Source organism: Vicugna pacos, chromosome 25, assembly GCF_048564905.1.
Source record: "Vicugna pacos chromosome 25, VicPac4, whole genome shotgun sequence".
NCBI lineage: Eukaryota > Metazoa > Chordata > Mammalia > Artiodactyla > Camelidae > Vicugna > Vicugna pacos.
The window spans coordinates 28,563,233-28,574,303 of record NC_133011.1 but is presented as its reverse complement, the minus strand read 5'-3'; the positions used below and the strand labels follow the sequence as shown (position 1 = coordinate 28,574,303).

At 48.5% G+C, this 11,071-nt stretch overlaps 1 long non-coding RNA gene across 1 annotated transcript; it reads right to left on the bottom strand.

Moving 5' to 3' along the window:
• Positions 1–3,443: 3,443 nt before the first annotated feature.
• On the bottom strand, positions 3,444–7,400 carry LOC140689144 (uncharacterized). The gene is made up of 3 exons (XR_012064018.1): positions 7,363–7,400; positions 6,402–6,526; positions 3,444–4,777 (listed from the first exon to the last, which is right to left on the bottom strand). It is a non-coding gene; the product is annotated as an uncharacterized lncRNA (long non-coding RNA).
• Positions 7,401–11,071: the final 3,671 nt, after the last annotated feature.

The window sequence follows — 11,071 nt, the reverse complement described above, 5'->3', positions numbered from 1 at the left end:
TCTTTTGTGCCCCTTCCTCCAGGGTACATGAGAATTATGGTTGCAGTAATTCTATCACAATTATTCGATAACCTTAAGGAAAATGGAGGAAAATGTCAGGCAAACATGTTATGTTCACACGACAAGCCTGTCCTCGTTACCGCAGCCTAGTCCATCCATCCTCCCTTCTCCAGGGGCACTAAGGGGACAGCCGTCGAGGGGAGAGGACTGTTGGGCTGATTGACAGGGGGCTTGTGTGCAGAAAGTGACCAAGTCTTTTGAGTGGAATTATTGAAGTCTGCCTGCTTCACTGATGAAGCATCTGAATGAAAACTGCCTTGAAGGGGTTCTAAAAAGGGAGGGCTAACAATAGATCAAAGGCGATCCAAAAAAGAGAGCACACTTTATTTCGAGCACACATTAATTCAAAACAATCTGAGGCGCAGAGATTTGCCCGTGCACCCACCATCCACAAAAACAAATGCCTCTCAGGTTGCTTTTATTCTAATACAATATCAGCGCCCAAGGCAAGAAACGTTCTGTACTTCACTCAGCAGAGCCTGTCCAAATTTACAATTAAATGGAACAGACACAGCTGATCATACTGAAGCCTGTTTCCTTTTCAGCTGGGGCCTCTCTTTTGGATGCTTGGTTGTTATGCTGGCTGTGTCCCAAACTGCTGGGGCTCACTGTACCATTTTCCTCACCGCCACTGGGACACTGTGTACAATTAGAGCAGCGGGTCTCCAACCCGGGAGATTTTGTCCCCTGGGGGACACTTGGCAATGTTTGGGAATATTTTTGATTGTCACCACTTGGGGGAGGAGTTGCTACTGGAATGTAGTGAGTGGAGGTCAGAGATGCTGTTAAACATCCTCTAGTGTGTAGGGTAGGTCTCCCTGCCCCCCTCCAATTATCGGGCCCCAGATGTCAATAATACTGAGGCTGAGAAACCCTGAGTTAGAGGGCAGCTGGATGGTAGGGCCCTCCAGGGCTGGGGAGATCGGGGAGGCTCTCCTCCCTGAAATTACAGGACATGCTATCATCAGAGGAGTTCGCTGCTCAGAATTCTCTGTGGGAAGGAGGTGTAATAAGCCCGAGAGGGAAACCAGAATGTCACAAAGAAACCAAAGGACTATAGGCAGGTATTTGATTTAAGATTATGGAGCCCCACTTGTAGCACCATGGAGATGCACGAAGAAAAGGAGGCTGAGTAGGTTTGGAGCAATGTTTGCCAGTATGTCTTGCTGCCCGTTTCTCAATGTTACTGCTCCTAGCAATGTGAAATGTGAAGACTTGGTGTCTTTTGGAGGTCTAGTCATGAGACAGATGCTTTAAGACTATTTTCATTATTTTTTTCCCCAGTGTATCAGAACGTCTTGAATAGAGGTCTCAAACAGGTGACCTGCCCGTGAATTAAGCATGCTGCACCTTAATCCTTCATTCTGTCAACATGAGATTTAGGAAAGAAAAAAGGAAGAAAGGAAAGGAGGAAACAAAACAAAACAAAACAACAAAAAAAAAAAAAGAGGGAAGGGAGAGAGAAAGGGAGAAAGGAGGGAGGGATGCAGTGGGAGGAGGAGGCGGGGAGGGGAGAAGAGAGGGAAGTTGTCTGAATGCTTACAGGCAGGGCACACAATTTTGGTTCTAAAAACTCCAGCCCTCTGTATCATTATACTTGGCCTCAGTCACACTTTTATGTTACTTGCCTGCCCCTGTAAGTATTTGAATGTTTTACTCCTCTGGTCTTAGATTTCATCATTGCCTCCCAGACGTTTAGCATTAGAAGAGTTTCTAAAATCAGATTATGACTTGGTCTGTCCACGAAGGTGGCTTAGATTTCATCTACTACATGAAGAGAAACCTTGGCATTTAGATGGCTTTTCACGAGAGGTGTGGGAAGCCAGCTCATTGCTTTCTGGTCATTTTAAATAAAGGATCATAAAATGAATATTTGATGGATAACCACAAGCATCATCTAAGCCAGTGGTAGCTTCCTATTAGAATTTTCTGGAGGTTTTGAAAAACAAACACCCATATTCCAGCCCTACCTCCAGAGGTTGATTTAAATGGGCCGGAGAGGGCCTGGGCACCTGTATTTTTTTTAAAGCTCCCAGATGGTCATAGATGCAGGCAGGATTGAAAAGCTTGATTCAGGCTGTCTTCCTCAGTCTCAGAACAGAAAAGTGAAGATCAGAGAGGCATAAAGTTGCTCAAAACACTATCACTTTTACATTCTCTTCTCTAGCCAGGACTAAGTAGGCATCAGAAAAGATAGGAGGGAAACCCAAGAACTGTGTGCCAGGAGAGTTTCCAGCTCTTGTTGGCAGAGAGGCCGGCTGGCAGTTTCCAGAGACAGCCAGTCTGTCTTGAGTTTCACAGCTGAGTAGAGGGCTGTGGGTCCTCAGGTTCCCAAGTGCAAGCCATGGTGTGTGGCTTGTAACTCTGTCTTGGCTTGAGAAACACCTTCCTTCGCTTGCTTTGTTTGAATCCACTATTATCTCTGCTTTGAATGTCAGGCATATCAGCATTATCTAAGGCACGGATGGACGTTTGCTTGGAAGCATGTAGAGATGTGTGTTCTCATTGAAAAAATAAAGCTCAGTCTGTCATTATAGTGATGTTAACAAGAAAGGTCACACTAGCCAAATTCCCGTTGAGCAGAACGATCGCTGGGAGGTGTGTGATGGCGGGTATGGTGACTAACATCCGTAAGAGGGGCCAGTGCCTGGTGGTTGCTTGAGTCAGTTGCAGGAAGCAGTAGAGCAATCAGACCTCCCGGGTCCAAATCCTGGCTTCACCCACTACACATTCTGCAAACAGGAAGCGCTCAATCCCACACTCAGGATCAAGGCCATGACAGCACCCCCCCCACCCCGCCAAAACCCCACCTTTTCCGGAGATTGCAAAGGTGTCCGGCACTTTTTGTGTCTGTTCTTGTTTATCCCTGTGGTGCCCTGTGTGTGAGGTTGATGTTCGAGCCTGTGTTTTATGAAGGCAGAAACCGAGGATTAGAAAGATGAGGAAATGCAGAGCTAGAATTCACAGGCAGTGTTCTTTTAGCCAGGGATGAGCATATTCACCTGTATGCTTCCTATGTTTTTATTGAACACTTGCTTGTGCTTGAAAAGTGGGTTTCAGTTCTTTGGAATGAGCTGGACTTGGTAGGATTCATCAAGAAACTGATTTATTCCACTTCCATACTGTCCTCAGACATACCCTCTGGATGCCCGTTCCCACCCTTGACAACCTTTCAGGCAGATCACATGGCTTTTCTCACCTCTTTCTGGTCACCAGCAATTATTATGGGTCTCACTTTCAGATATTGTAAATGTCAACGTCTAATCTCCAGTTCAGTTCTGCACTTGCCCCTCCCCATCCCTTCCAAACCCCTCGATCCTGCCCCTCCCCACCCCAGCTCAGGTCAGACTCACATTTTTATAATCTGCCAAGTCAGAGGGGTATTCACTTTGCATCCTACTCACTCATTTTCTCCTCCTTTTCATTTGCTCTTTCATCTCCCCCCTCCCCCGAGGCTGCTTCTGCTTTCCCCGGAATCATCTCAAGGAGAAAAGTGAGAAATTAAAATCTAACAATGGTTCTATGTGACTGATGCTATCCAACCTGACACCTGCGCCCTCCGTCTGGCAGACACCCAAGTGCTGGTACTGCTTCTCTCGGGGGGCAGTGGGGGGTTCTTTGAAGGCACCCCTATGTTGGATAAATCACCAGAAGGATGCACGGGATTCAGCAGAGCGTAGTGCCCACAACTATAATTCATCATGCAAAGGATACAGAGCAAGATCAGCAGAGGGAAAAGATACTCAGGGTGAAGTCAGGGAAGCCGGGCAGGAGCCTCCAAAGGGCCTTCCCAGGGGAGTCACAGAGGACAGACCTCATTCTCCTGCAAGGACTTGTGGCATGTGTGAGACGTTGCCAATTAGAGAAGTTCACTGGAGACTTCGCGCCCAGAGTTTTTATTGGGGGCTGGTAGGTAGGCAGCTTCTGCCTGGCACACACCAAAACTCTAGACTCCCAGCAGGAAAGCAGGTGTTCAGGATAAACCGTACGGTCTGTACAAACAACGTAGGCGTACGGAGCCAGGACTGTTATCACTTCTGGGAACGGTGGGAACAATCGAGTTTCCAGACACAGTCAAGGCCAGTCAGGGGCGGACTTTGTAAGCAGGTCCTTCATAGGTGAACTGTCAGGTCTGCTGTGTTAACTCCTCTCTGCACGTGCTCCCATCCCTTCAGGGGCTCTCCTGTCGCCTTTCTCACCGGCCCTCTCTCACTGACGTGCTTGACTCCAGCTCTCAGTAGATGCTGCCAGAAGCACAGTTCTAGCCTCTTCCTCCTGAGAAACCACGGCCCAGGCTGGCTCTTAACCCATGGTGACATTCGACGCCTTTGTCTGGGAACACTGAAGTTCCAGCCCTCTGCCGGCGGAAGAACCAGACATCTTATCATGTCCCACCAAACCCTAAGAAATATCCGCTATGTCCTCTCAAGAATTTTCTCAACTCTGGACCCCCTTTGATCTTGAAGGCCACTGAGTTCCCTTCCTTGGCTTGGCAGGGAAGCCTTTTCCGTACATTCTAAACAATGACCTGCAGAGAACTCACTCCTGGACAAATTTCTAGGCTGCTCTTGTATTGAGAGTGGAAGTGGGTGGTGGGCTAATGGGTTCAGGAAGGGCTTTGGCCACTTCTTGGCTCCTTTGTTGATGTGTCCAACACCTCTTTTCAGAATCTGCAGGATATCTTTATTGTTCAGAGCTTTAGGTTTCTGCCAAAATTCTGAGAAATAGGAAAAGTCCCAATGAGTGTTGTGTCATTTGAGTCCTATTTCCGTATCTGTCATTCCATCCCCACGTCTGTCCACTGCTCTGGTCCCGGCTCCATCACCTCCCCATTCACCTGCACAGCCGCAGGCCTTCTGTTTCTCCCACTTACGTTCCCTCTCCCACGCAGTCCCAGAGTCAGCGTTCTAATATGATTTGATCTTATCATTCACCTGCGTCATCTCTGCTGGCTGTCCTGAGGCCACGAGAATGCCCTTGCTCCTCAGTGTGGCTCATAAAAGCCCTTCAGAGACCGGCCTCACCTGCCTTTCCAGTTCTGTTTCCGGCCATCACTGGTTTGCCTCCAAAACTCTTGCTTCCTGTGTGTTGACCTCTTTCCTTCTCTAGACCTTTTCTCACGCTTTTCCCTCTGCTCGCCCACACGGGGAACTTCTACTCACTCTTCAACGGCCCTGGGTAGGATAACCCACTTCCTTTGCTGGGCCTCCCAGCACTTTGTGCATCCCAGCTCCACCCATTACTAGCTGTATGACCTTAGGCCAAAACACTTAACCTCTATGTGCCTCAGCTTTCTCATCTGTAAAATGGGGGCGATGATATTACCTGTCTCATGGGGGAGTGAGAAGGAGCACACTGAATAAGTAAACATTATAAAGCATGGAAAACTGTGCCTGACATAGCTCACACTCTGCAGTATTTGTTATATGAAGAAGTTCTCCAAATTTACAAGTTTTAAGAGCCACATCCCTCTTCAAGACAATGCACTTTGGCAGAGCAAGGAGTCTTCCCTGTTTGCTTTTGCCTGCCCAATGATAAGCATGTATAGAAGATGCTCGGGGGAGGGTTGGGAAAAAATATTATGGATTAAATGATATGAGGTCTGAGATTTTCCTTCAAATAGCCCAGGAGGAAGAGGAGTGAGCGTAGGTAGAGAGGGAACAAGACTGGGTAATTGTTGAAGGTGGTTATGAATACATGGGTCTCATTGGCTTATTCTGTTTTTATACAGGTTAGAAATGTTCCATAATACACAGTTAATTAGCAAAAAAAGGAACATTGGAAAATCTGTTAAAAGAACTAGAGCATTGAAGCTGATACTCTCCATTTCTTTGATTCCCCTGTTTCTGTACTTCCTTTTTAGAACCTAGCTTCCAGCTCTGGTTCTGGAGGGAAGGAGGGAAGGAGGGAAGTGCGAGGATGGGGCAGCCGGGAATCTTTGCTCTCCTGCGTATGTGACGCTCTTTTTCCCCTTGCCTCTTGGAGTCTGAAATCACACTCCCACAAATGTTTCGAAATTTTCTCCCTCTGGGCAACAGGTTGCTCTCTTACTTGAAAGGAGATAGCTGTTCTTCTTGAGTCATCTGTGAAACTTTTGTGGAAAACTTGCAGGGTTTCTCCTTTTTTCATATTTGCTCGGAGTCACCCAGGCATCTTGGAGCATCCCAGTCTGACAACTGATAAAGTCGTTTCAAAAGCCTTATATTTCCTGATTTGCATTTTTTGCTGTCTGCTAAAGACGTGGCCTCTGGAAGGGGCAGTCCTCTCAGTCTGCAATCTGTCCCCAGTGTTGGCAGCAGGCTGACAGCCAGGTCTGGCTGCAGGAGACCCCGGATACTTACTGCTGTCCATCAGGCATGGGAAAGGGCCTCCTCAAGTGTCCAAATGGGCTGGGTGCTGTCAGATGCCTCGGGAGCTGTGTTGGTAGGAGCTTGCTTCTACTCTGCTGGAAAACAGCAGTGAGCTGCTGCATGCCCAGGAGAGGGAGCATGTAGCAGAGATGGAAGTGAATTCACTGAGCACCTGCTAAGCGTCTAGAACTGTTCTGAAGGCTCTGCCTACATTTCTTTGTGTCATCCTCACAACAACTGCTTCATTCCCAAATTGTAGATTAGGACTGAAGCTCAGAGAGGTTAAGTAACTTTCCTTTCTTCTAAGAAATGAAGCTGGGATTAGAATCTAAGTCTGGTGTCCACGCTTGAATGGTTCCTACTGCTTTCCGTGGACTTCCACCATCCAAAGGGCGCACAGAGGCTCCTTCCAGCACCGTGGGGAAGGGGAGGAAGGGAGAGCATCTGGGGCTCTGCATCCCCCAGCTCGATTCAGCCATGCTGGCCTCATTCTCATTACTTCTCCTCACATACCAACACTTACTGATATTTATTGCGTACCTGTGTCAGGCACTGTGCTTAGCAGTTGTCATCACCATGCTATTCAGTGCTCATGACAGCCCTGAGAAATGGACTGTATCGTGATCCTGCATTTATCCATGTAGAGACTGGGCCACAGAGAGGATAAGAAACTTGCCGAAGATAGCATAGCTAATCTGGCCGGAAATGAACGCTGTGCAGTTTGACTTGAGTGCCCAGGACACCTGATCCCACCAGATCTGACTTCAAGAAGCAGTGAAGTTGGCATAGCTCCATGCCGCCTCGCTTGCTCAGGGGCCCCTCCCCTCCCCACCTTTCCTCCCTTCCTCCCTCCTCCTGCCTCCATCCCTCCCTCCCTTCCTTCCTCATATTCATTCTGTACCAAGTAAGCTCTGGGCATAAGAAAACGAAACTGAAAAGACAAAGTTCTTACCTGAGGAGAATCTTAGGGTCTGGAAGGAGTCATGTATGTAAAGCAAACTGTAGAGGAGGAGCCACGTGACCCAGCCCCAGAAAGAAAGAGAGAAAGCTTTACAACCTGGCAGACAAGTCTGGAGGTGTTAAAAGACTCCCTGAGATCATCCCTGCGGGGCTGATCTGACACTTGCCCCCCGAACTTCTAATTCCCAGTGACTTCTCTTTCCCACGCCTCGGCCATGTCCCCAGGGTGCCTGTGAGTGGCAGCTCCTTGAGTTCCAAGGATGACCAAGACAGAAGGACATTGTTGGTGCTGTGGGCCACCTATCTTCAACCATTCACTTCCTCAGTGCTTTATTTTGGATTTTTGCTTGGTTTGTGCAGAAACGGCTGCATTTCCCCCTTTTTAATGACACAGTCCTCAGAATGCCAGGTCAGTCCTGTCTCCCATTCTTCTGCATAAATGTCAGCACCTGTCACCAGGTGTTATTTTGTTTAGGGCAGTTTTGCAGCCAATAGAGGCTTCTGTCTTTGTTTAAATGACTTGTTTTGTTTTGCTTTTAATCACAGTGTCGGGGGTATTTCTTCTCTCTCTCTCTCTTTCTCTCATCTTCTCTGTCTTCGCTGCCCATATTTGAATCCAGATGTCTCGGCTAACAAAAGAAAAATTACTAGAGATAAAGAAGGGAGCAAGCATGATTAGACTTTCTCAACATGCACCTCTCTGGTGGCATCACGCCGTCACCAGACTTGCAGCTTATGAAGCACTCGGAGCAGCTGCCGCCTGGTTCCCTGGGGGAGGATGGAGTTTCCTGGGAGAAGAAAGCCCCAGGGGGTTCACCCTGATGGCACACCTGGGATGGGCTTGGAGAGCCACCCCCTGTACCACAACTCAGGGTTCTCCTTTGCAGCCTTGAGGTTTGCTTTGCTGTGCAAGTCCCACAGCTCAGTGTGGTCCCCGTCCTCCCGGTTCCGTCATCTGAAGGTATCAGCATCTCCTGAGCCACTTTTGACTTGCGCTGGTCTCCCCAGGAGTAGGAGGCCCCTCTCTGCAGTGAGGGGGGTAGAGGAGACGTCTGCTGACCCGAGCCTGACGTCAGAGAGGAACTTACCAGATCAGAGTCGTCCCTCACACCCTGAGGACCAGCCTGGGCTTCTGTATTCCAAGTCCCTGCCCAGACCTGCCTCTCCCTGAACTCTCTGCCTCCCAGGCCTTGCCCCCTGCCCCAGCCCTGCCCCATCAACGCCTCCTCCAGTGCAGCCCTTCTGAATGGCCTCGCAACCCCGCACGTCAGAGGGACAGCCATTCTCCTCTCCAGGACATCTCCTTCCTTAGCGAGAAAAACATTTCATTTTGTCTTCCCAAGTGTAACTCTCCCTGGGGGAGGCACGGCTAAATCAGAACCAACTCGTGCATTTCCTCTCATTTTGTTAGTAGGAAACCAGACCCATTAGGAAGATGGGTTTCATCACAATCATCCTTAAAACCCGCACCAGCCCTGCTAACTCTCAGCCTTGGCCGCTGGTTTTTGGGTGGAGCAAAGCCTCCACTGAAGTGGGAAGTAAACACAAGGCAGGTAGGGACGCGGCGTCTCTAAGACTGTGTTATAATTGTTGGTTTCATGTGGACGCCTACTGAGGCCTGCCTTCCTGAAGGGAGCCTTGTCTTGTTTACTTTCAGCGGTCTCCTTTCTGAGTCAGACAATAGGGGTCCTAACAGAGCCCAGTTGCCAAAGGCAGCCGCTGGCTGTTTCCTCGCCTTCCAGAGGACAGAACAAGGGGAACGGATGCTCTTCTGTTCCAGCATCAAAGACGGAGGCTTTGTTTGCTGGGATAATGAGCTGCTCTCAGGCAGGGAATGAGTCATTTATTTGCCTGGATCGCTCCTTTAAATCTGCAATAGTCCCAGCGCTTAGTAAATGCTCAATAAATATCTTTTGACTGGACTAATGCCTAAACATCTGGTGCTTCCAGGACTGCTAGTGCTGATGAAAACTGCTGTGTGACATCCTGCGAAAACAAACAAACTAAAAGAACCTAACAGTGTTATTAGGTAGTTGTTCTTGGTCCCGTTTTATTTAGGAGGTATCTGCGGAAGCTTAAGGAACTTGCTTAAGAGCACAGAGCTTGTCAATGGCAGAGGCAGGGTTTGAACCCAGGTCTGTCCATTTGCAGGCTATCGTGAGTTCGGAGCATGTCACCGACAAGGGCTGTGAAAATGCAAAGGGAGTCCCCACTTTCTCTCCCAGGTAGCATTAACATAGGCTTCCCAGAGGAAATACTGTGTGATCTGTGGTTTCAGAATTGAGATTGGCTCTGCAGTGTGGAGAAGGGCAGGAGAACACTGCGCATGAAATGGTGGCTGGGAGGAAGCGGGTCAGTACAGCGGGGGCGGGGGCGGGGTGGGGAAGAGTTCCCAGGTGGAAGAGGTAAGAGAGCAGGGAAGATGCACTCAAGAAGGTTAGCTGGTGCCGGAGTGTAGGTGAGGAGGATTCTGTCTGACTAGGACATCTTCCAGACAGTTCCAAAATCAGCCAGCCACATGGCTGGAACACAGATTTGTCTTCCCAGAGCTTGTCAGTGGGAAAAGTCTTCCTAGGAGTAGGTTCACTGGAAGGGAGACCTCCCTCCTTTGCCACTAGCACAGCAGATGTGTAACTTCCAGCAGGGCACGTTCTAGAAGAAAGCATGCATTCAATTCCCTTAAGGAACTTAAAACAATGCCACTAATTGGACCCTTAAGTCTTTGGGTTTCCTGCTTCTGAAAGTTCTGCCTTTTGATGCCCCCATTGTTAGTTGCAGCTTTGTGTAATTTAATGGCCCTTTTCTCATCTCCGCAGATTGAGGGACCACCACAAAGGAACTCTTTGGGATGTGAAGTCATAAACTTGACATTTCTAGGAATAGATTTGTATTTATGGCGTGCTGGTCGATAGTGCGGCCATGGTTTGGCTGCAGGGACTGTCCCACATGCCTACTTCCTTGCCATCTAAGTAGGTCTGTGTCAGTGTTTGGAATCATCAAACTGCTGCACATCTTCAGGCCAAATGGCCGGAGCGAGAGGCAGAGTCCTTTGCCACCAACAGTGCTTAACTTTGCTGATAATACTATGTGTCCATAATATGTTAAGGTAACTTCAAAATCCTCCAAGCTTACCCCTCATTTTACAGAGGGAAAATACAAGGCTCAGAGAGGTGAAGTGACACGCTCAAGGTCACAATGTAGCCCTGCCCTGTCCAAGGCAGTAGCCGCGCTCCACTTGTGGCTAGGAAGCACTTGAAATGGGGTCAGTCGAATTGAACTGTACTGTTGGTGTGACAGACACAGGGGATCTCATTGACTTTGTATAAATACAAAGTCATTGATATTTTTATACTGCTTCCATGTTGAAATGATAATATTTTGTGTACATTGGATTAAATAAGATGTATTATTAAAAATAGTATCACCTGTTTCTTTTTTACTTTTTTTCACGTGGCTATTAGGGAACATGAAATGGTGTATGTGACTAGTAATACATTTCTATTGGACAGAGCTCTTCTAAGGCTTGGAGTGGAGCACAGGTGCCTTGACTTTGATGTTAATCTGGAGCGGGGATGTGGTGGGGGGGTGGGTATTGGCTGGAGAAGCCAGAGGCGAGGAGACAGGTTAGGGGCTGCTACAGCAGGGGTGGGGGCTACAGCGCTCATCAGAACGAGCTCCTATCACTCTGCCAGCTGTCCCCT